The sequence below is a fragment of the Triturus cristatus genome, chromosome 5_2 (genome assembly GCF_964204655.1).
Source record: "Triturus cristatus chromosome 5_2, aTriCri1.1, whole genome shotgun sequence".
Taxonomy (NCBI): domain Eukaryota; kingdom Metazoa; phylum Chordata; class Amphibia; order Caudata; family Salamandridae; genus Triturus; species Triturus cristatus.
Window position 1 is genome coordinate 585,432,988 of NC_140588.1, and position 24,475 is coordinate 585,457,462.

The following is a 24,475-nucleotide window of genomic DNA, read 5'->3' on the forward strand; positions in this document are numbered from 1 at the left end:
GCGACAAAGCACTTTTAAATTATTTGTTATCTTTATGTTTTTTTATCCAGTTGACCACTTGATTAAATGTTGCACTTAGGGGAGAGGATGTGGTGTTACTACCAGAACTGCAGACTTTGCAACTGGGGAACAAGGTTGGAGTTTCTGCTTCAGCTCGACATTCTGTGATTCTGGTCAAATCACTTAGTCTCCCCATGTCTACAACCAAAATGAATTTGTTCTTGTGTGATGTAACCAATGCTCATGTAAAGCTCTCCAATACCTGACAAGTCTGCACTATATAACACTGCAAAAACACAAAATAATAAGGGGCAGATTTATGACGACTGGCGCATCCCTGCATATCAGCAGGGATGCGCCAGTTATTATGCGCCACAGCTGCGCCACCATGGATGCGCCGCATTTATAATGCGGCGCACCATGGGGCAAAAACGGCACAGATGCGTGACGCATCTGTGCCGAAAAGTGGGGCATTGCTGGAGTTGCGTCGCAAGCGCGACGCAGCTCCAGCAATGATCTGGAGTGCCCTATCTCTACAATGCTGCGTCAATCCTTACGCCTGCCTCAAGCAGGCGCAGGGTTTTGACGCAGCATGGGCCTAAAAGTGACTGAGTGAAATCTTGTAGATTTCACTCAGCCACTTTTAGGAGGCGTTCCTGCGACGGAACGCCCCCACCTGCCCTGGAACGCCTACATGTGGCGCAGGGCTTTACAACGTGATGCATCTGGGAGATGCGTCACGTTTGTAAATACCCCGCACCATGGCGCAGGATTTGCGCCGCTGCTGCGTCACAAAAGTGACACAACGGCGGCGTAAATGAGGCGCAAGTAAAACATAAATCTGCCCCATAGTGCTTCTAAAAGGTCTTAGTAATTAACCCTTAGGGGCAGATTTATGACGACTGGCGCATCCCTGCATATCAGCAGGGATGCGCCAGTTATTATGCGCCACAGCTGCGCCACCATGGATGCGCCGCATTTATAATGCGGCGCACCATGGGGCAAAAACGGCACAGATGCGTGACGCATCTGTGCCGAAAAGTGGCGTATTGCTGGAGTTGCGCCGCAAGCGCGACGCAGCTCCAGCAATGATCTGGAGGGCCCTATCTCTACAATGCTGCGTCAATCCTTACGCCTGCCTCAAGCAGGCGCAGGGTTTTGACGCAGCATGGGCCTAAAAGTGACTGAGTGAAATCTTGTAGATTTCACTCAGCCACTTTTAGGAGGCGTTCCTGCGACGGAACGCCCCCACCTGCCCTGGAACGCCTACATGTGGCGCAGGGCTTTACAACGTGACGCATCTGAGAGATGCGTCACGTTTGTAAATACCCCACACCATGGCGCAGGATTTGCGCCGCTGCTGCGTCACAAAAGTGACGCAACGGCGGCGTAAATGAGGCGCAAGTAAAACATAAATCTGCCCCTAAGTGTTTTGCACACTTCTGTCATTGGGCTATATTTGGGCTACATCTGGGTGATTTTGGGCTACATTTGGGCTCTTTTGTCGCCGGTGGCCATCTTGGGAGATTTATTTGTTATGAAGTTTCCTAATTTCCTCATGTACTTCAGTCTCCTCAGTAGGAAATGCTTTCAGTTTTTTACTCTGATTCCATCATGAAGGTATTCAGATATGTCACATATTTGCCAGAAATTCTGAAAGTTAGCACTCTAGTTGTTCATTAGATCACTGTAGTAAAACTACTGTTCACCATGGAAGTCTGCTCCTGGTATTAAAAGTGCATGTTTCAGTCTGCATGTCAGAATTTTTTAATGAAATAGAAGAGGATTTGAGAAGTCACTCAAAATGTGCCCTCATTTTCTCTCTTCAGCATTAATCATAATTGCTATGGCAAAATGAACCCCCTCATTGTGTTCCTTTTTAAATTAAATGTTTTAAGTGTTACCAGTTTATTCCAATCAAGATGGCTTCAGGTGTGCCATACTTTTGTCATAATGAAGACAGTAAGCGCTCTAGTTGTTTTTAAGAACACTCCGGGACATTCTGTCATTGGGCTATACTTGGGCTACATCTGGGTGATATTTGGGCTACATTTGGGCTCTTTTTTCTCTGGTGGCCATCTTGGGAGACTTATTTGTTATGAAGTTTCCTAATTTCCTCATTTACTGCAGTCTCCTCAGTAGGAACTACTTTCAGTTTTTTACTTTGATTCCATCAAGAAGGCATTCAGATGTGTCACACATTTGCCATAAATTCAGAATGTTAGCACTCTTTTTGCTCATTAGATAACTGTAGTAAAGCTACTGCTCACCAGGGAAAACTGCTGCTGGTATTGAAAGTGCATGTTTCAGTCTGCATGTCAGAATTTTTTAATGAAATTGAAGAGTATTTGAGAAGTCACTCAAAATGTGCCCTAATTTTTCTTTCTGCAGCACTAATCATACTTTTTATGGAAAAATGAACCCCCTCATTTTGATCCTTTTTAAATTAAATGTTTTAAGAGTTACCACTTTAATACATGCAAGATGGCTTCAGGTGTGCCACACGTTTATCATAAGTAGGACTGTTAGTGCTCTAGTTGTTCTTTTGAACACTCTGGGAAGCTGCAGTAGAACACAAAGGAATCAACTGACAGTCTCTGCCCTTGTTGGATGTACATTTTTTACTGAGAATGTCAGACTTCATTCTCACATGACTGAGAAAGATAATGTCAATTTACAGAAAATAAGCTCTCAGTTTAGCTTAAAGATCACCTTCCAAACCTCTGTGGGAAAAGCATGAGAAAATATTTTTCTCTCAATCATGATATCCCAGCAGAAGGCTTTTTCACATGGTGAAGTCACCTTAGAACATACCACAATTCCTAAAATGAGTTTGGTACCATCAACAAATGATTTATAATGTAACTAAAGTCTTAAAACCTTCTATTAACTGCAATGCTTTTTAATGAGGTGCTATCATGTATATTGGTCCCAAGATGGCTGCCAACACTTCTTGGATGAAGTGCTGACAGCCAATCTGATCTCAGGATGAGATGTGTGGTTAGGCTCCGCCCACATATATATATGATTTTACTTTTGATGTTCTCAGGAACTACTGAACAGATTGACACCAGACCTGCAAAAGGCACTTCCCTGACCTGAGGACTACCTCTCTGCCAAATTTCAAGTAATTCTGTTCAGCCGTTAGGGCTGTACCTTCGACTAAAGGTCCTTTGGAAAAATGCATGGGGAAAACGTGTTTTGGGACCCCCCTTTTTTCTCTGCCCCCGCTTGACGAATCACCCCGAGACTTTCAAGGTAGGAGCGGAGCGGAGCGGAGCGCCCCACCTATTTTGAAAATTGTGCGAAGATTCGTCAACCGGCACCAAAGTTATTCCAAATAGAATGTTGCGGATTTCCTATGGAAACACGGTCCTAACTATAACTATCTACTGGCGACCGTATTATCTACTGGCGGTCGCCAGTAGATAGTTATAGTTAGGACATATTTTCCATAGGAAATCCCCAACATTCTATTGGGAATTTCTTTGGCGCTGATTGACGAATCTTCGCGAAATTCTCCAAACTCCGCTCCGCTCCTACCCTGAAAGTTTTGTGGTGATTCGTCAAGCGGGGGCCGAGAAAAAAGGGGGGTCCCAAAACGCGTTTTCCCCATGCAATTTCTCATAGGATCTGTTGTCGCACCTACAGCCCGAACCGTTGAACGGAATTACACCAAATTTGGCAAAGAGGTAGTCCTCAGTTCGGACTCCTGCCTTTTGCATATTTGGTGTGAATCTGTTCAGTAGTTCCTAAAAAAATTAGGGTACAAAATTTAGTGATATCTATGGCCACGGAGGATCCGCGGACTCTACCCACACCGTACGCAAACCCTCCCCAAACGGAGCGCGCACCCTCCCGATCGCACGCTGAATGCTAATTGGCTGTCGAGCATCTCTCTACATTCGAAACCAGGAACTGTTGGCGGCCATTTTCTGCCTCGGTAGAAGCGAGGCTGAAGAAGCAAGGGGAATAAGTGCGTAAAACATATAAAGGGGGCAGAGTGGGAATACTCTGACCCTCTAGAGGTGCTTAGGGGGTCCCAGAAGGACCCCCTGGGGCCCCCCCTTTAAAAAAAAAAAGCGGCGAAATGCGCGCACGGTGCACGCATCCTATCGCGTGGATGCACGGATTCTCTCACGGTGGGTGCGCAGATCCACGGCAATGTTTTTTGAAAAACGACAAGAAATCATTGGTTGTATAACAACTTTCTACACTGAAAGGTAGGGTGTATATTTCTGTTTTTTAAAGGTATGATTGTTATTGGTTAACAAAAATAGATTGTAAGGAACATTATATATGATAAGCTGATATGTTGAAAAGTCAAGCACACTTCCTGTCTTGTGTAGGAACATTGTGTGCTGAACTTGTGACCTGTGAGCTCAGTGCAGTGTTCCATGACCTGTTTCTATGGTAACAGGCAGAAGGCAGATTGGGGGAAGGGTTGAAATGTATTTCCGTTGGAAAGGGTTGAAATGTTTAACCAATAGAAATGTGTGTTTGCTTTTGAGTTTATGTGCGAAGGATTGTGATTTGATGTTTACATGTATATGTGTGGAAAATGAAAGGGAAACATTTCCATTCTTTGCTTTTGCTGAGAGGTGCACAGTGCAGAGATTATGTAAAAGAAAATATGGTGAGTGATTGATATACTCCTTAATCTACAAAAGAACTTGAAAGATGAGTTATTTAATTGTGAGGGGATGTATGTGGACTATTTTGATTTAGACTAATGTATTTTTCCTGCTAAAGTGAGTACTTTTTTTCTATACAATGTGTGTGCATGTAGAAACCATTCTGTGATTGGCATTTGTGTTTTTCATGTGTTTGTAGAGAGATAACTGTGCAGTTTTTATATTTTGGTAGAATTAGAAACCAGTCATTGTTTATGAATTTGTGAAATGAGTTATGTTATGTTTCTAGATTAAAATGTAGTACTACTTCTAGATGAAGAAATGTGTTTTCATATTGCAAGGGATAGTGTTGTTTGTCTAGAATCACACAGTGAGTCTGTGTGCATTTGGGAACCACTGTGATAGAAGCATTTGGTAATATCGTGTATTTGCTGACAGATAAGTGTTTTAAAACCAGTCAGGTTGTCAAGTTTTAGTAGCATTAGAAGCCAGTCTTTGCATATGTGTTGATTAAATGAGTCAGGCATTGACACTAAAGTGCAGTCGTGAAATATGTAGATTGTGTGCAGTTCCCTTATCACTTCAAGTGTAGTGAATGAGTTTTGGTAAACTCCTAGGAATACTGGTGCTTGTCTAGAATCACACTGTGAGTATTTGTGCATTTGGGAACCACTGTGAGAGAAGCGTTTGGTAACATCGTGTATGTGCTGAGAGAAAACTGTTTTAAAACCTGTCATGTTGTCAAGTTTTAGTAGCATTAGAAGCCAGTCTTTGCTTATGTGTTGATTAAATGAGTCAGGCATTGACACTAAAGAGCAGTCATGAAATATGTAGATTGTGTGCAGTTCCCTTATCACTTCCAGTGTTGTGAATGAGTTTTGGTAAACTCCTAGGGATACTGGTGCGTGTCTAGAATCACACTCTGAGTCTTTGTGCATTTGGGAACCACTGTGAAAGAAGCGTTTGGTAACATTGTGTATATGGTGACTGAAAACTGTTTTAAAACTTGTCATGTTGTCAAGTTTTAGTAGCATTAGAAGCCAGTCATTGCTTATGCGTTGATTAAATGAGTCAGGCATTGACACTAAAGTGCAGTCGTGAAATATGTAGATTGTGTGCAGTTCCCTTACCACTTCCACTGTAGTGAATGAGTTTTGGTAAGCTGCTAGGGATAGTGTTGTTTGTCTAGAATCACACTGTGAGTTAGTGTGTATTTGGGATCACTGTGAGAGAATCATTTGGTAACATCATGCATTTGCTGACAGATAACTGTTTTAAAATTTGTCATGTTGAGAAGTTTTAGTAGCATTAGAATCCAGTTTTTGCTTATATGTTGATTAAATGAGTCATGCTTTGACACTGATGTGCTGTACTTAAATATGTAGATTGTGTGCAGTACCATGAACTCTTCTAGACTAGTGAATGAGTTTTGGTAAACTCCTAGGATAGTGTTGCTTGTCTAAAATCACACTGTGAGTCTGTGTGTATTTGGGTAAGGATTGTGAGAGAAGCATTTGGTAATATCGTGTATTTGCTGACAGATAAGTGTTTTAAAACCAGTCAGGTTGTCAAGCTTTAGTAGCATTAGAAGCCAGTCTTTGCTTATGTGTTGATTAAATGAGTCAGGCATTGACACAAAAGTGCAGTCATGAAATATGAAGATTGTGTGCAGTTCGCTTACCATTTCCACAGTAGTGAATGATTTTTGTTAAACTCCTAGGTATAGTGGTTGTTGTCTAGAATTACACTGTGAGTCTGTGTGCATTTGAGAACCACTGTGAGAGAAGCATTTGGTAACATCGTGTATTTGCTAACAGATAACTAATTTAAAACCTCTCATGTTGTCAAGTTTTAGTAGCATTAGAAGCTAGTCTTTGCTTATGCATTGATAAAATGAGTCAGGATTTGACACTAAGGTGCAGTACCATGTACTATTCTGTTCACTGTGGCAGAACTGAAAATTTAAAAGTTTTACCTAAGCACTGTCCTAGAAGTAGTCTGATTATTTATTCAGTTTCTAAGTACCAAATAGATCGCTTCAAATAAAAGTGTTCTGACATACTATACACTTGTCTTTTACACCTTCAATTCCCTAGTCAGTATCCATACACTTCCAGGAAACATCCTGTCACTTCCTTTGCAGTCCTCCAGAGACCCATTCAACAGCATGTACTAATCCATTGACTTTGCCAAAGCTCAAACACTTATAAATTCACCTAGACACTCTCTTTCCAGTACTCTAATGATTCAGTCACTGCCTAAGTATTCATGCACTGAGCCAGTTTTTAGCACATGGACTACGTCAAACCCATATCCACTATGCATGCAGTCCTCTAACCACCTACACACTTGTCTTTCACACCTTCAATTCCCCAGTCAGTATCCGTTCACTTGCAGCAAACACCCTGTCACTGCAGTTGCACTCCTCTAGTGACCCATTCAGCATCATGTACTAATCCATTCACAGCGCCAAATCCTAATAAATTCACCCAGGCACTCTCTTTGCAGTACTCTAATCATTTAGTCATTACCCAAGTGCTCATCCAGTGACCCAGGCCTTATTATATGGACTGCTTCAAACCCTTATCCTCTATGTATGCAGTCCTCTAACCACCTACACAATTGTCTTTCACACTTTCAATTCCCTAGTCAGTATCCATACACTTCCAGGAAATATCCTGTGACTCTATTTGCAGTCCTCTAGTGACCCATTCAGCACCATGTACTAATCCATTCACTGTGCTAACACCCAAACACTTATAAATTCACCAAGATACTATCTTTGCAGTACTCTAATCATTCAGTCAGTGCCTAAGTATTCATACAATGAGCCAGGCCTTAGCACATGGACTGCTTCAAACCCCTATGCACTATGCATGCAGTCTTCTAACCACCTAGACACTTGTCTTTCACACTTTCAATTTCCTAGTCAGTATCCATACAGTCCAGCACTTGTCACTGCCTTTGCACTCCTCTAGTGACCCATTCAGTACCAAGTACTAATCTATTCTCTGTGCGAAAAGCCTAGCACTTATAAATTCACCTAGGCACTCTCCTTGCTGTACGATAATCATTCAGTCAGTACCCAAGTAGTCATGCAGTGAGCCAGGCCTTAGCACATGGACTGCTTTAAATGCCTCTGCAGTATGGATGCAGTCCTCTAATCACCTACACAGTTGTGTTTCACACCTTCTATTCCCTAGTTAGTATTCATACTCTTCTAGCAAACACCCTGTGCGTCACCAAGTGTGTCTCCTTATTCTACTGTAATCATTTAGTCAGTTAGCATGTAGTGTTTTAGTGAGGTAGGCTTTAGGGCATGAACTGCTTCAAAGTAGTATGTACTATGCATGTAGTGTTTTAATGATCGTCACACTTGTGGTTCAGGGCTATAGTTTCATAGTCAGTTTTTATATAAAATGTGTTTGTACAGTAATGGAATAGTATAAATTTGAAAGTTATTAATATACATTTATTTGTGATTCTTTTTTACAGATACAGAACAGGAGTGTTTCTCATCTGTTTGCACTCTTCTCGTGCAAGATTGTTTGGATGAAGGGTCCTTAGGTGTTTCATCATACTTGCTGTGCCACACGAGTATTTTTTGTTAGGATCTCCTCGTAACAGAACTCTTTGGCAAATCTTGCGAGTGACGAAGGTGGCATTGGTCTTTGTTTGCTCCTTGGAAAAAGTAAAACATTTCCTCACCACTGAAGAAAAACGTTGTTTGTGTGGTGCCTTCTGCAAAACATTTTCTTCAGATTCGGTAAATATTTTAAAGCGGCAACATTTACAGTTTTTGTAAGTTAAACTTACAAAATTTTGTTAGCTGTATGCATTTTGTATATCTGTGATTTGTTTCTTGTGGTATTTTGTTGAGAATACCATGTTGTTTTTTTTTTTAACAATCTTTCTTATTTTCCAGGTCTGTCGTCGACATCCATTGTCCCCACAGTAGTGTTCCGCCTTGTTGTTTTATATTATTGTCGTTACATTTTGTTTATTAGTTTATTGTTCATATATATGTTAATAAAAAAATAAAGTTTGAAAATAGTTTTTCGTTTATATATTTATTATTATAAAAAATAAAGTTTGAAAAAAAATTCATAACGTTTTTGGTTGTTCTCTTAACTGCTGTGTGACTCTTTCTTGTTCTTATTACTGTTATTTGATGGAGTCCACCATGGTGTTAAATTTTGGGGGACTTATTGCTGGAATACTGGTGATATCTGCAGTTTGCATTAACTTCTGAATAGTGTGTTAGATTTATCTCAACTTTACTTCCGTTAAAGTGCCGATAATGAAATGGAGAGTAGCCGTTCCCGTGCAAAAAGACACGAGGTGCACCTTTCCGATTTATTCTAAATACTAAAATCCTGCATTGAATTGCACTGAGGTATTGGCTGCAGTTACAGTGTACACACAAAATCTATTAAGAAATCTCATCGTATTTATATTGATTGGCAATAGTGCGTCAGGTGCTGGATCTTGATGAGATACACTGCTCAGTTTGTATGTTGTTCTGCACACGAAAAAAATCACATAACAACTTTCACACCAATTGCAATGCGAAACAAATTCCGGCGATAAGACACGTTAGCACCAGGGATTTTACACCTGCTTTCTGCTGGTGTTAAGCAGGACAACTACCTGCACCATGAAAGGGAACACAGTCAAGAGCCACACCAGAACACCCACAGGTACCATAGAGTCAATGAGCATGATACAGGGATACCCATGAGGGACAGAAGACTCATCTCGACAACTCCAGGACCGCCAATGCCCCCCAAACCCACATCTTAGTAAGTGTGTCCCTGTGGTCATTGTCTTAGCATGATAGGCACGAGCCCTGCAACATCACAGTGTGCTGTCACCTCAGCGTTGGCAGTGAGCCTGGATGTGTAGCTACGCACGCATCCTCCTGCATGCACAACTGGCGTTTGCTGGTCTGGGGTTCACAAGTCAGTGCAGGGGTATGCCTATCCAGCAAGGGGAACGGGGTGTCTCGGACATGTCCGTGTACAGGAAGTGCGGTAAGTGTGTCTCTGTGTTCTGGTGTGGCCTGCTACAAGAGCCGCAGCAGTTGATGTTGTAAACTGGCATGCACCACCTCCAAACGGCACTCTTATGTTGTTGGAATGTAGCAGGACATGCGCAAATAGGCATTACAATGGTGTGCTGTACGAGTGCACCAGATACAACAGCGCACCGTACAAAAGTGTGGGGGCTCATGGGAGGGAGGTGCAGCTGTTTGGCAACATAACACACGGTGAACTCGACCATGTGCCACATGCTGGGCATCTCATCCATGATGACTACGGTCGCAGACATCCCACAACACCAACGACTGGCCTTTGTACACATCCTGTATGAATGCAGCGTGGTTTTCACTTCTATGCTCGTTCAGTGGTGTGATGTTGGCGGGTTGTGTGACTTGTGCTGCTTGTTGGTGTGTTTCATTTTGGCCATTGTTAGTCTATATGTGTGTTGTACTTAATTGTGCATGTGTGCCATTCTGCCCATATCCTCCCTCCCCCACTCCCTGCTTCTTCCTCTTCCTACTGCTGTTGTGTCTATAATTTTGTTGCTGCACACATAAATACATGTAAAGAATACATTAGAATAGTTCCTTGATTCTTTTAGACTTCAAAACTTCTCTATTGGTTTCTTTCTAATTTTCCATATGAACCGTTTTTTTAATATTGAACAACACATAGAAGTCAGAAGTGCAACGTATTCTATCAACACACTTTCTAGAACATTCTACAACACGTGCAGGTTAAAAGTTCATCAATTTTTTAAAACTTAACGATATTTTTTTGTAACATTTTCTTGAATATTTAACAACACGTGCAGGTTAAAAGTTGACGATTGTTTTAAGTTCGAACAGTGCCTTTCAAATGCAAGTAGAAGGTGTGGTTGATCTGAGCAAATGTTATCCTTTGATATGTACTCCACGTTGAAACTGCTTTTTCTTAACCGATCACAAAGATGCTTTTCCACAAAACTAATGTGCACCCTACTTTTAAAAAAGAATGCTTTTCATGATATCTTCAGAGATAAGTTATAGATAGGAATTAGCATTTAAAAAACCTTTGAAATTCACTGAAAAAACCATAGGTTTCAGGGGCGTTATAGTTAGGAATTGACATTTAAAAAACCTTAGAAATTCACTGAAAAAACCAAAGGTTTGAGGGGCGTTATAGTTAGCTGGACATTTCCCTCGTACAAAACCCTAGAAATTCCCCTGTTATAGTTAGTTCAGCTAACTATAACTCGCGCCCCCGCAATGCACTGCTGATGACGTCACATATTACATCACTCATGACATGGTCAGTGACATCACTGATGACATCACTGATGACATCTCAAATGACATCACTCATGACATCACTGATGACATCATCCATGGGATAAATTAGTGCATCTTCTCACACCCTAATATAACCTTTGATACACCGACTCAAAATTTCAGACGGCCATTTTGAAAATCATAGATACTCCAATACCAATAACTACATACCCACTCATCTACATACAACTCCACTCACTCACCTGTACAGTCACTCATACTTACAGTCACTCCATACAAGACTATCATATGCATTTATACACCTAGATAGACACTCACACACCGCCAATCATCCATTGAGGTACTGACACACCTAGTCAGTCGTGCAAGTAATTAAACACAGTCCAATTTACTCACCTATGCAGTTAAACACACTCAAGTTCACTTACTCATAAAAATAGTACCAAATTCTTACGCTCTAATAGAATCATTGATACATGCACACACTCATCCATACAGCCACTCTCACAATCACACACTCTCACATATACCCACTTATATACTCTTACACACATATATACTGCCTTTCACATATGTAGTTAGTCGCACATGTACCACTGAGATATACATTCAATCCCTAACACACCCATACATACACTTACCCAACCATACAGTCCATCACAGCTGCACTCTTAAAACCATGCACCCATAGAATCACCCACTCACACATCTATGCATAGAGTCACACACACCCTACCCACATAAACACTCAGGCATCCATACAGATACTCAGACAACCAATCAATAACCCATATAGATACTCATAGAATACCTTCACCCCTCCTGAGGCACAGCTGGGAGATAGCTTTGCGTATTTGCACATTTCATTTTTAAAATACCTGTAACTGTTTGCTTTTAAAACTTGACCAGTATCTGCTTTTCCTGCTTCTCCTGCCTAAAAGCATCCCCAGCAGCGGACCTAGCGCTGAGAGGGAGAGCTCGCGGGAGTCTTGGCAGGCGCCATCAGCCACGCTGAAGCGAGGGACACGCCCCCCTTGAGGCCACACCCCCTCCCTGCCTCATAATAATGTGCATGCACTGGAAGCGCAGCGGACGAGCGCAGCGGGCGCGACGAATGCGTGCCGAAGGCGCGCATAAGGCAAGCTCGTCTGCGCTGGTCCGTGCCGAGTCAGGGCCTAGGGCCAGTCCCCCTGCATCCCAGTCCTCAGACCCTATACACTACAGTGCTGAAACCCTCCATAGTCTCAGGACACCCACCAGCAACTGTAGTCGACACAGCTATCAAGCTGACACTCTGCCGCCTACCTGTCCCAAATGCCATAACTCCCTCAAACCCAAAATAATTATTGAACCGCTACACGACTTCCGCATGTTCTTACTGAACTGCCGCTCTCTCCCCAAACATACGGTTGAAATTGCGCTTTTAATAGAGGAACACACACCAGACATACTGTTCCTAACAGAAACCTGGTTATCCCTTGACGCCGATCCAGCGGTCATAGAAGCCTTCCACCAGGCTTCCAAATCTCCCGCCAAGACCGGCCTAAAGGGAGAGGAGGAGGCTTGGCGATAATTCATAAAGAACAACTTCACTGCCGAGTGGTTTCCGAAACCATCACGGACTGTGAAAGCCTTACTTTTAACATTGAAATATCACCTAACAGTTGCCTTTCTGGCACTCTTATCTATCGCCCTCCCGGCCCCCCGAAGCAGTTCCACGTTAGTCTACCTTCAAGCGTGGCTGAACGTCTCAATACCACATCCAACTTCATCCTGCTAGGTGACTTTAATTTTCATTTCAAGTCATCTTCAGACCACATAGCTATGACCTTAGCAGAGGATCTAGCAGCTCTGCAACTTTCCCAACGGGTCACTTCTCCCACCCACGTGAAGGGCCATTTGCTGGACCCGCTTTTCAGCAACTGCCCTGGTCTTCTAACCAGTCCACCTATTCCCCTGCTCTGGACGGATCATTTCTTGATCCCCATCAACTGGACTGCATTTAAAACCCCTGAACCAACACCTACCACGAGACTCACGAGAGCCTGGTTCCACCTAGCAGTTGATAATTGGACTAGCAAACTTGCTGAGAATCCACCTATGATTAATGACAACCCCGGCCTAGCTAACCAGGCATATGTCAACTGGATCACTCAATCTCTTGACGTTGTTCTTCCCAAAAAGAAAATCACGCTCAAACGTTCCCACAAACTGCCCCGTGGTATACGGAGACTCTTAGAGACAAGAAACGGAAAGACGTTGGCGATCTGATTACTCTATAGACAATAAAACCCTTTATCGAGAAGCCATCAGTGAATATAAAACGCTGATAAAAGCGGCTCAGGCCTCATACTTCTCCGAGAAAATTTTGCTTGCTAAATCCAAACCCAAGGAAATTTTCCAAATTATTAAAAAACTAACTAAACAGCCCCCTAGCCTGCAGGCGGACAAGTCCACCACCCACTGCAATAATGTCGCCGATTTTTTTCATCAGAAAATAAGCTCTATCTACTCTGCCTTTCCCCCGAAAAACCCTACTCCCTCAGCCCCCCCTCTCCATCCCGTGGCCCCCCCCTCCAGTCAACATCTACCCACGCTGACTCACTTCCTCCCTTTGGATCTCGCTACTCTTGAACCCTTAGCACGGAAAGTAAAATCCGGATCCCCTGATGACCCTGCCCCACCAGACATAATAATGGCAGCCTCGCAGACCACCCTGCCTATTATTAGGGAGGTTTTAAATGCCTCCATCTCTTCTGGCACGGTCCCGACCGTATGGAAGCAGGCTATGGTCAGAGCCTTATTGAAAAAGCCTAATTTGGACTTCACCAACCTGAGCAACTACCGCCCCATATCCCTGCTCCCATGGGCAAGCAAGATCCTGGAGAAATATATAAATCAACAACTAATAAACTTCCTGGAAGATCACCACCTACTGGACCCCACCCAGACGGGCTTTAGACCAAAACATGGGACCGAGACCGCCCTCCTCATGGTTACCGAGGAAGCCAGAAAAATCCTGGATCAAGGAGGATCAGTGGCAGTGATCCTCCTTGATCTCAGCGCGGCCTTTGACACGGTCAGCCATGACACTCTGCTGTACCGCATGTCCCAGGCCGGGATTAAGGATAAAGCCTGGTCTTGGTTCCAGTCCTTCTTAGAGGACAGATCCTTCCGTGTGTTCGAAGGCGAGTCTGTGTCCACCAGCAGACCTTTGAATTGCGGAGTCCCCCAGGGCTCTTCTCTAAGCCCTGCACTTTTTAACCTGTACATGAGGCCACTGGCTGATGTCGTCCGCCCATTTGGGATTAAGATCATCTCCTATGCGGACGACACACAGCTGGTGGTCTCCCTGACGCAGGAAGCCAATCCACCTGCTCGGGGCGGGCTTAGAGAGTGCCTGGAGGAAGTGAAGACCTGGATGTCCCTATCGTCCTTAAAATTGAATGGGGACAAAACTGAGCTTATGCTCCTAGGCCCCCCGGATCTCAGCCTCCCCGCTTCCCTGTGGCCGCCTAGTTTGGGTTCCCCCCCAACTCCCAAAAACAGTATCAGGAGTCTCGGAGTCTGGCTGGACAGATCTCTGTCCTTTAATGTACAAGCCACAAAACTCTCAGCCACATGCTTTGGCATCATGAGGATGCTAAAGAAAATTCTCCCTCTCCTCCCCCTGGAAGCCAAACAAGCAGCCGTACAAGGTCTAATTCAGTCACGCCTTGATTTTAATAACGCACTCTATCTTGGTGCTCCTGAATCAACTCTGAGAAGGCTTCAGACAGTCCAGAACTGCGCAGCACGCATTTTACTCGACCTCCCCCGCACACAGTCAGTGAGGGCCGGACTGGTAACCCTCCACTGGCTACCGGTGCGCCAGAGAGTTATGTTTAAAGCTATGTGCATAGCACACCAGGCCTTCTGGAACACTGGCCCCAGGATTACGCGGGACCTAATTACCCACTACGTGCCCAACAGAAGCCTACGCTCTAGTCAGACTTTCCTTGCAATGGCTCCCAGAATTAAAAGATCCAGATCCGGTGGTAGGACATTTTCTTATAATGCTGCCAAGGCCTGGAACGCCCTCCCATTGCATCTCAGAGCCAACCCCAATCTCACAGCCTTCCGCAAACAGCTGAAAACCTTTTTATTTCATCCAGTCTAATTAACCTCCATTCTTTCCCCTCCTGGGCCACTGTGTGGATCCACGGTATTCCCAGCGCTTGGACGCCTCCGGGCAGCAATTCGCGCTCTACAAATGCACATCCAATCCAATCCAATATAGCTATTCACAAAACCATGCAGCCACTTATACACCTACACACAGACACATACAGACATTCACACAGTTTAGTCACTAGTCTGCAGTAAGATACATTTAATGACTCACTTAAAGAGTCAGTTACGCACCTACAAAATCATCCATTCACACACTTGTACACCCACTCATTCTTCAACAGACCTTTCCCTATATATATTAAACATATTAAAACTGTACAGAAACACATACCTACTGGATGATGTCATCAGTGATGTCATCAGTGATGTCATTTGAGATGTCATCAGTGATGTCATCAGTGATGTCACTGACCATGTCATGAGTGATGTAATATGTGACGTCATCAGCAGTGCATTGCGGGGGCGCGAGTTATAGTTAGCTGAACTAACTATAACAGGGGAATTTCAAAGGTTTTGTACAAGGGAAATGTCCAGCTAACTATAACGCCCCTGAAACCTTTGTTTTTTTCAGTGAATTTCTAAGGTTTTTTAAATGCCAATTCCTAACTATAACGCCCCTGAAACCTATGGTTTTTTCAGTGAATATATATATATTCAGCTCACAACTCCATTGGGTAATCGTACCCGTAACAGAAGACAGCACTCACGGGGGAAGAGTTCAGAGAGTTTTATTTCATGAACTTCGGGCAAGCAAGACGCGTTTCGGCACTTAGCCTTTGTCAATTTCTGCACGAAAACGTTATTTATATATACACATTCATTGGTGGTATCCGGTATTGCAACAGAAAAAGAAAAAGGACCATTCATAAAACGACAACAGATCTTATCGTTCCGCCATCTTTAAATACCTGAGAGCGGAACTCAAATGCAATAAATATAGCATTTCTTCAACATTGCAACGTAAATTAATCGTTAATGGCAATTCATACAAGCCCTAGATGGGCAAAACCAATTACTCATGATAAAATCATTATACTGTTGTCATACAAAGAAGCAAAATCTCACCCACAGATGGGCCTATGCTTCTGCATTCTACCAGAAATACCATTACACAACATCTTAATGTGATGTAATCAATCAACAACAGCTAAACATTTCTCAAATATTTCAAAATGTTCCCAAATGAAGCAATAAAAGAAATAGAAAGGGATTCAGAAATTAAGAATTTTACATCTTCTGATTGCATATTCAATGTTATGACATACTCATCCTAAATGTACAGCAAGCTCCTCACTGCTATTCAAACCCAGTGGACTCTTACAGATCTATGATATAGCGTGATTCGAAACGCCTTAATTTCTGTATCCTATCTCCACCCCTAGGGTTGGACGGTACATTATCTAAACAGAAATACGTCAAAAGATCCCTATTCCGGCAGTGTGTCTTATTATAATGCCTCGCCACAGGGTATGATTCGTCAACATTGTTAATCGCCCTTATGTGTTCTAAAATCCTTATCTTAACCGGATGGATTGTGCTTCCAATGTAACGAAGCCCACATGGACAAACCAAACAATAAATAGCATAAGGGGTGGTACACGTGAGAAACTTGGTGGTCTTTCTTGGTGTACTTAGACCAGCGACATCATATGACAAAGTGCGTTTACTTTTTTTGCAGGCTTTGCACTTCCCACATGGATAAAATCCATTGAGTGCTTTAAAGGATGCTCTACCAGACTCTACATTATGGTAACTATGGACCAGATGGTCTCTCAATGACCTTGCTTTCCTGAAAGTGACTAAAGGATTCAATGGTAAATCCTCTCTTATAGTATGATCAGTAAGTAGAATATGCCAATTTTTTCGCAATATTCTCTTAAGTTGATTGGCATTTTCAGAAAAGGTAGTTATCATATGAAAAGTCCCATTGCCAGACTTTTTTGTATCACTCTCCATCAGTAAATCTCCTCTACAGATATTATTAACTCTGACTAAGGCACGTGACAAGACTGCTTTGCTATAGCCTCTCACTCTAAAGCATTGCATACTCATTACTGCTGCCTTCTGAAATTCCTCGTCGCTGGTGTTATTCCTTTTGCGTCTCAGTAACTCCCCATAAGGGATACTGTCAATGAGTTTCTTTGGATGACTACTGTTTGCAAAGAGGGTTGAATTACCTGCAGTAGTTTTCCGATAAAGTCTAGTCTGCAACTGCCCATCTATTACATACACTGTCAGATCTAAATAGTTGACCTCCACAGTACTCACTTCACCTGGGAATCTCAGGTTAACATCATTGCAATTCAAAACATCAATGTATGACTTTGCCAAATCTGGTGAACCATCAAACACAATGAACAAATCATTAATATAATGATGCCATGCCTTTATCCTCATGTTCCAGATTTGATTGGGCCCCGCCCAGGCCACCTGCTCCTCCCACCAGCCAACGAACAAATTTGCATAGCTAGGAGCAAAGCAGGTGCCCATCGCGGTCCCAGACATCTGTCTAAACAGCTGTTTTTGGAACAAAAATATGTTATGAGTCAGGCAAAAGCTAACAAATTCAAGTATCATGCTGCTGTGTTCATAAAACTCCAAATCACGAGATTCTAAGAAAAATTGTATAGCTCTTAAGCCATCAGCATGTGCGATGCAAGTATAAAGGCTAGTGATGTCAAGTACCATAAGACAATAACCATCTTTCCATTCAATTTTATCTATATATGCAACCGGTTGGCCTTTCGCAGTGAGTTGTAGTAAATCACCAAATACAATAACATGTTTCCCTCCAAATAAAACATCGTAATTTGTTTTTAAAATCTACTGCATCCTCAAATGTACAAACACAAGCATTACGTTTGAGACCATGCTTACTTCATCAATTACCAGAAGTTTCATTTTCTTTAGTACTCTTGAAACTTTGAAACAAGCTTCTCCAGATAGCTTGTGGTATTCCAATTTATTCTCATGTTCTACTGGTAACATAAGTAGACAATGTAATGTAATCCCTTTAATGTTGTGTGCTGCAAACCCAGTTGGAGCAGTTACAACACAAGACAAATGTGAATCTGCTGTTTTCGGTAGATAACTTGACAAACATTTAATCAAGAAACTTTTCCCTGTTCCAGCTTGTCCACTGATGTAGATAAGAATAGGTCTATATGATGTACATTGGCAATCATTCTTTTCAGGCAGTAATCCATGTTGTATCTGTTGTGTAACTTGGTCATATATTTCTTTCTGTTCACTATTCAGACATTGCTCTAAATTTTTCAAATCAATATTGTCCTGTTGTGCTTGCTGCATCACCGTTTCCACTTCGCTGATTGCTATTGCCGTTTCATTTTCAAGTATGGCTTCTCCTAGTGGATCTTGACTTTGTGGAGCAGAACTCTATCTGACTATCTTGAGAACTATCTCTAGCTATTTCAGCTGCAATAGTTCATTCTTGATTAATCTCTTGATTCAACATTTAAAGATAATTTGGAAAAATTGTGCATTCAATGCTATCTTTACATGCATTGAAAGAATCCTCATAGCAGTCAAAATGTCCAAGTAATTCCATTTCAATCCTCCAAGGTTTGAAGAGTTGCAGAAGAACTAAATAGAAAAACTTTATTATATCTGGAGTATCACAACTTAATTTCCTGTGATTAATCAAATTTTCTTTGTCATGCTTTACCAAACATCCTTCAGATCCAATTACAACGTATTTTCCTTCATTTACATTTTCTGTGACATTTTTATTAAGACTATAATGTTGCAGTATTTTATATAGACATATGTTTTCCAGGTATGGACTTCTATTTGAATAGTACGTATCCAACATATTTGTTTTCAGAATATCTGTACTTTCCGGTTCATTCAATGCCAAGTATTAAATTTCTTGTACAGATTTTAAAACTCGATTTTGTGCTGCAGCTAGACCAAGACTTATCCAGATGATCCCTCTTGACTTTGAATATAAACTTGCAGATGTCAAGCAATCCAAACATTCGTATGATCCAATTTCTCGATGTGAAAGCATCTTCAAGCTGAAGCTGTACAATTTTTTGCTAAGTGTCTTCTCCTGCGAAATTTCCTCCCACATTTCTTTCAATTCTGTCTTCTCAGACTTGGTAATATATGACGTGACATAGCGAGCAACAGCAATTGAGTAATCTGCAACATATTGTATGTCCATATTTGTATTCCACATCTTCAAAATCACCCGATTGTAATCATTGAAGTGCTTCGATTCTTCTGTTCTTCTTAAATTCTAAGTATTTTTGGGTGATTTTCGAGTGATGGTATGCCTCACTGCTGACATAAAACTGTTCACTCTTCCTTTGGAAATTACTGGATGTGGAAAGCCAAATCGACATTTTGTGTAAAATTTATCATTTGACTTATATTTCCGTCGGCAATACTTTTCACATCTATGACTCTGAAACCGTAAAACTTGCTGTCTTAAGATATTTTCTCCTCCTGTTTTTGGGATCACCCAGGTAACATAGTCTTCAATAAAAGGCAAAACAGTCTCATCCGAATCAGTTCCAAATTTAGGTGCATCCTTGATCCATAAAAGCATATGTATATGAGGAGCACTTCTAGCTTGGTATTCTTTTCTAAAAAAAGAAAAACAATAACTACGCCAATAGGTGGATTTCTTTTATTACAGATAAAGGACATCATAGCTTCAAACCTATGATTAAAATATCTGCATACATTTACAGGATCCAGGGAACACAGTTTTCCAGCTGTCTTTAATTCAAGATGTTCTATATTTGAATTTGCTCATTGTAGAAAATCCAGTAAATCATCCCATGCGTACTCAGCACAACTAAGTGTAACAAACCATGTAGGGGTTCCTAAATTTCTTAACATACATTTTAATTCCCCATGACGTCGATACCAATATTCATTAGTGCCACGTTGACATGCCATCAAATTAATTAACTGTGATTGTAAATGTTAAATGTTCGTCTCTTCCATCAACTTTCTCCATAGATTCCTTTGCAGAAACATGTAAGAGATGCATTCCTGTTTTCAATATGTGGTTGACTGCATATGAAAGTGTGGACAGATCACTCTCAAATAAAAGATGATACACATATGGAATACACTAAAAAAATCTTGGATCTTCTGAGTGCAGTCGTAAACTATGATATTTTGCAGCTGGAATCTGAACTGATCGTTCATCATATCGTCCACCTTTTCCAGTAGGGAACAGCTGTGGAAAACAACGAGCTTCCAAACTTTTTTCCCACACACTCATGGGACTTCCTTTTTTGCTTTTTTCATCTGGAACAATTCAATAGCATCTCCTATCAGTTCTTTTGAATGTAGAGGGTGCATAGTATAATGTTCATAAATTTCTTTTTTTGAGTTCTCCACTTTTTCTATTTGTCCACTTGAAATGTCTGTTTCATCTTCTAAAGTAATTTCTTCTTCTTCTACATTTACATTTTTATAGTAAATATTGTTTTGCACCAGATACAATGTAGCCTTTTGCACTTTCGTCACATCTACTAACTCTTGCCATATTTTCCGACTCTTCGTGGGTACACCATTAACAAGAAAGACTACTGGTTCAGTATCCTCTCTTTCTACACCAACAGTTTCAACATTTTTCTTAAAATCTAAAGGTAAATACTAACCCTGGGCGTAGTTTGTGAAGTAGCGCTACGCGTAGCTACGCAAAGTGCACTTCGCACTACGAGAGCTACGCGTAGCACTTCGCGAACTGCGTAGTACCCTGTTCGCACTGTGCAAGATGCTGTTTTCAATGATTGCACAGTGCGGACAAGCATCCGGCACTGTGCAATCATTGAAAACGGTATCTTGCACAGTGCGAGCTGTAGTTTTCTGCCGCTCGAGTAGATTTTTACTCGAGCGGCAGCTTTCTCAACGCGGACTGATAGTTTCTCATCGCGAGCGGTCACGAGCATACTCGACCACTCAAAATGAGAAACCTGACCTCCTCGCGTTGAGAATCTCGCCGGGAGGTTTATTTTCCACGCTCGCGATCGCCAACTTGATGTTGCTGATCGCGAACGAGGAAAAAGTCTCGCCGGGATGTCATTTCGCTTGCTCGCGGTCGCCAACTTGACGTTGAGGACCGCGAGCAAGCAAAAAATGACCGCTGCACTATGCTATGCGTGTTTACACTGTCCTACGTGCAATTCGCGTAGTGCGAAGTAGCGCAAACTACGCAAACGTAGCGTAGTGCTTTGCCCAGGCTTAGTAAATACACAACTCTTCCTTTTAAACCCCTTTATAGATCTGTTGGAGGCAGCTTACCGTAGGCTCCATACGAATTATAGCCTGAAAAGGGTGCACAGATTGTATAAGGATAGCCTCATATGTATTTAAATCTTTAAATTCTGGAGGTGTAGGTATTAATTCTAAGTCAATATGGACAGCTCTAGCTGGCCTTTTGTTTTCTTCTAATTTATTATAACAATATTTACAAATGCATTGTACAGTACCTAACTCAAAACAACCTTCCACAAACAGATAACCAGCAAATTCTCTTCATTTATCATTGTTTTCCTTTTCACTGTTTAAAAACACATCTACATTCCTAGTTTGAATTTTATAATGAGTATGTCGGCACCAAATACAAACATAGTTGGTATTTTCACCAGAAACTACTTTAAACTTTGTTATTTCTTTTTCAAACTTGACATCAGTAGTATCTTCCTCCTCTTCTTCAACACCTACACTTATCAAAGTCTCACTTTCTCTACACTCCTCTTGAGTGACAAAATAACATAACTCTATATCATCACATACTTTTTTTACATCCAACACTGAACCATGCAAAAGAGCTGTATTAATTTCATTTAGACATAATGCAGGACTTTTCACGTAGTATAATCTTCTAACTAATTTCCGCATTTCTGAATGATGTACTGCTAACATTCTCAAATGATGAAAATGACTTTGACACCCTTTCCTAGAAGGACAAGCCAGAGAATGACCTTGCAAGCCACTTTTTAATATAATGAGGCCCTTGGGTTGGCTAGGTTCAGGGGGCATTTCCTAAAAAGTAATAGTTGAGAACCCCCCAATGGTTCCTAGAGAGAGAGCTCCAAGCCAGCGGACTGGCTCCTAGAGGAACACGTACTAGTTGACTAGCTGGCTCATACAGAGAGAGCTACAAGCCGCATTACAGAGGAACAGTTGCGGGCCTGCGTGCTGGCTCGTACAGGAAAAACTGCGAGCCAACTCGCAGGCTCGTACAGATAGAGCTATGGGCCGGTTCACAGATGAACAGTTACGGGCCGAAGGGATCGTACAAGGAGCGCTGCTGGCCTGCTCGCACACAAACTGATGCGGGCCCACTACTATAAGTAAAGCTGCGGGACGTCGACTTCCAAAGGCATAGGTACGGGATGGTGATGTGGGGAGAAACAACGTGAAGGGAGTATCTCACAGAGAGAGCTGCGGTATATTTCCAGTATTAGCTTGCACAGGTACAACTGCGGGCCCAACAGCTCGCAGGGCAAGAACAGAGAGCCGACCGGTCATTCGCAGAGGGAGAGCTGCGGGCCGGCGGGCTCACTCATAGAGGAAGACCTCTGAGCCGATTGGCTGGCTCCTACAGGGAGAGCTACGACCCGTCGGCTCGAAGAGGGAGAGCTGCGGGCCCACTAGTATACTGACTGCTGATGCCCGTCCACTTCTTTTTAAGTTCAGAGTTTTTATTAAATAGAATAAAGTTGCCAATACATTGTTCACAATATTAAATACAATACATTACAAAGGAATAAGCAGTGGTGAAATACATGGCTCGGACCTGAAAATAGAAACATAAAGAATAAACTAATAAGGTAATTTCTGGAGAATGTTGGAATAACAAACATTTTTGTAGGAGCAATAGGGGATTTAGGGAGGTTTTAGGACTTCTGGTTAGGATGGTTGCAACTGGAGAGATCGTTCAGCACATGTGTCAAGATACGTTGTGATCGGAGACCACAAATTCAGGCATTTTGTTGCCAAGTGCAAGGGAAAAACAAAGGATGTGTCTAACCTGTGATTGTGGCAGACAGAGTACCACCACGACTTGAAAGAAATTTTGGTAAAATCATTCCAATTTGCAGTAATCTGCTGAAATGCTACCGCTAAAAGCAAGTCAATAATTTTAACATTCAGAGTACTTTTCTCCCAGCAAGTTGAAAGACTACCTAAGAAAATATGAATAAAAGAAAAAGGAAGCTTTGTGCCAAAAATCAGATTAACCTGGGACCAAACTTGTTTCCAGAAGTTATGTACAATAGAACAAGAGAATAACGTGTGAAATAAATCAGCATGAGTGGAAGAACATGCCCAAAAAACATCAAGTACAGTCATGAATTGTTTGCTTAAAACATTCGGTGTCAATAACAATCTATTATAAACAAAAAACAGTGTTTGCGTTCTAGTGGCTGCGCTGGACGATTTACGTATCTTGATCCACACGCTGTTCCACAGAGATACTGGTATGGACATCCCTAAGTCACGCTCCCAAGCCTCTTCAGTTTTGGATTTCTCCCTGATACCTACTTTGCAATGTAAATATCTATAAATAATAGAAGCTTTGGGTGTGTTTTTTAGCAAAGTACGTAATTGTAAGGAAAGATCCGACGTGGTGGAAGCAGTAGATAAAGTAGATAATTGGGTGTAGGTATCCAACACAATTGTCTTAAGTAAATTGTACTTATGAATACATGAGGCAGGTAAATTGAACAATTGACTGATTGAGGGAAAAGATATGAAGTCCGACTGCAAGATTAACTGATGAATCCATATTAAGCCATTCTGGTACCGGGTTTTCCAGTAAAATGGTTTGTTACGAATGAGTAGGTTTTTATTATGCCATATTGTTGAATTGAGAAAGGAATCTATGGAATCATAAGCCACAAGAGATGCGGAAGACAGGAGTCTAGAGGTCATCTTAATGATAGGAGTGGATAAGACCTGTGGTTTACGTGTAAAAGACAGGTATTCTTTAAATCTTTAAAGGAGAATGGAGTGAGAAAGAGTCGTTCAACCTTAGTCCATAAAGGGCAATCTTATAAGGGATCCCGCAGCCAAAAGGAGGCCTGACGTAGGAGGAATGCTTTCTGATATGCTGGAAATCAGGAAAGTTGACTCCGCCCTCTGTTTTAGGGTGGATCAATTTAAGTAAAAACATTCAAGCTTTCTTATTATTCCATAAGAAGGAAGAAAGGATGGAATTAACTTTCTTAAAAAATTTAGTGGGGATCTGAACTGGTATATTGGAAATAGTATATCAAATTATGGGTGACAACATCATTTTGATAGTATCCAAATGGCCCCACCAGGATAAATAAAGGGGATGCCATTTAGTGGTTAGTTCTGAAAT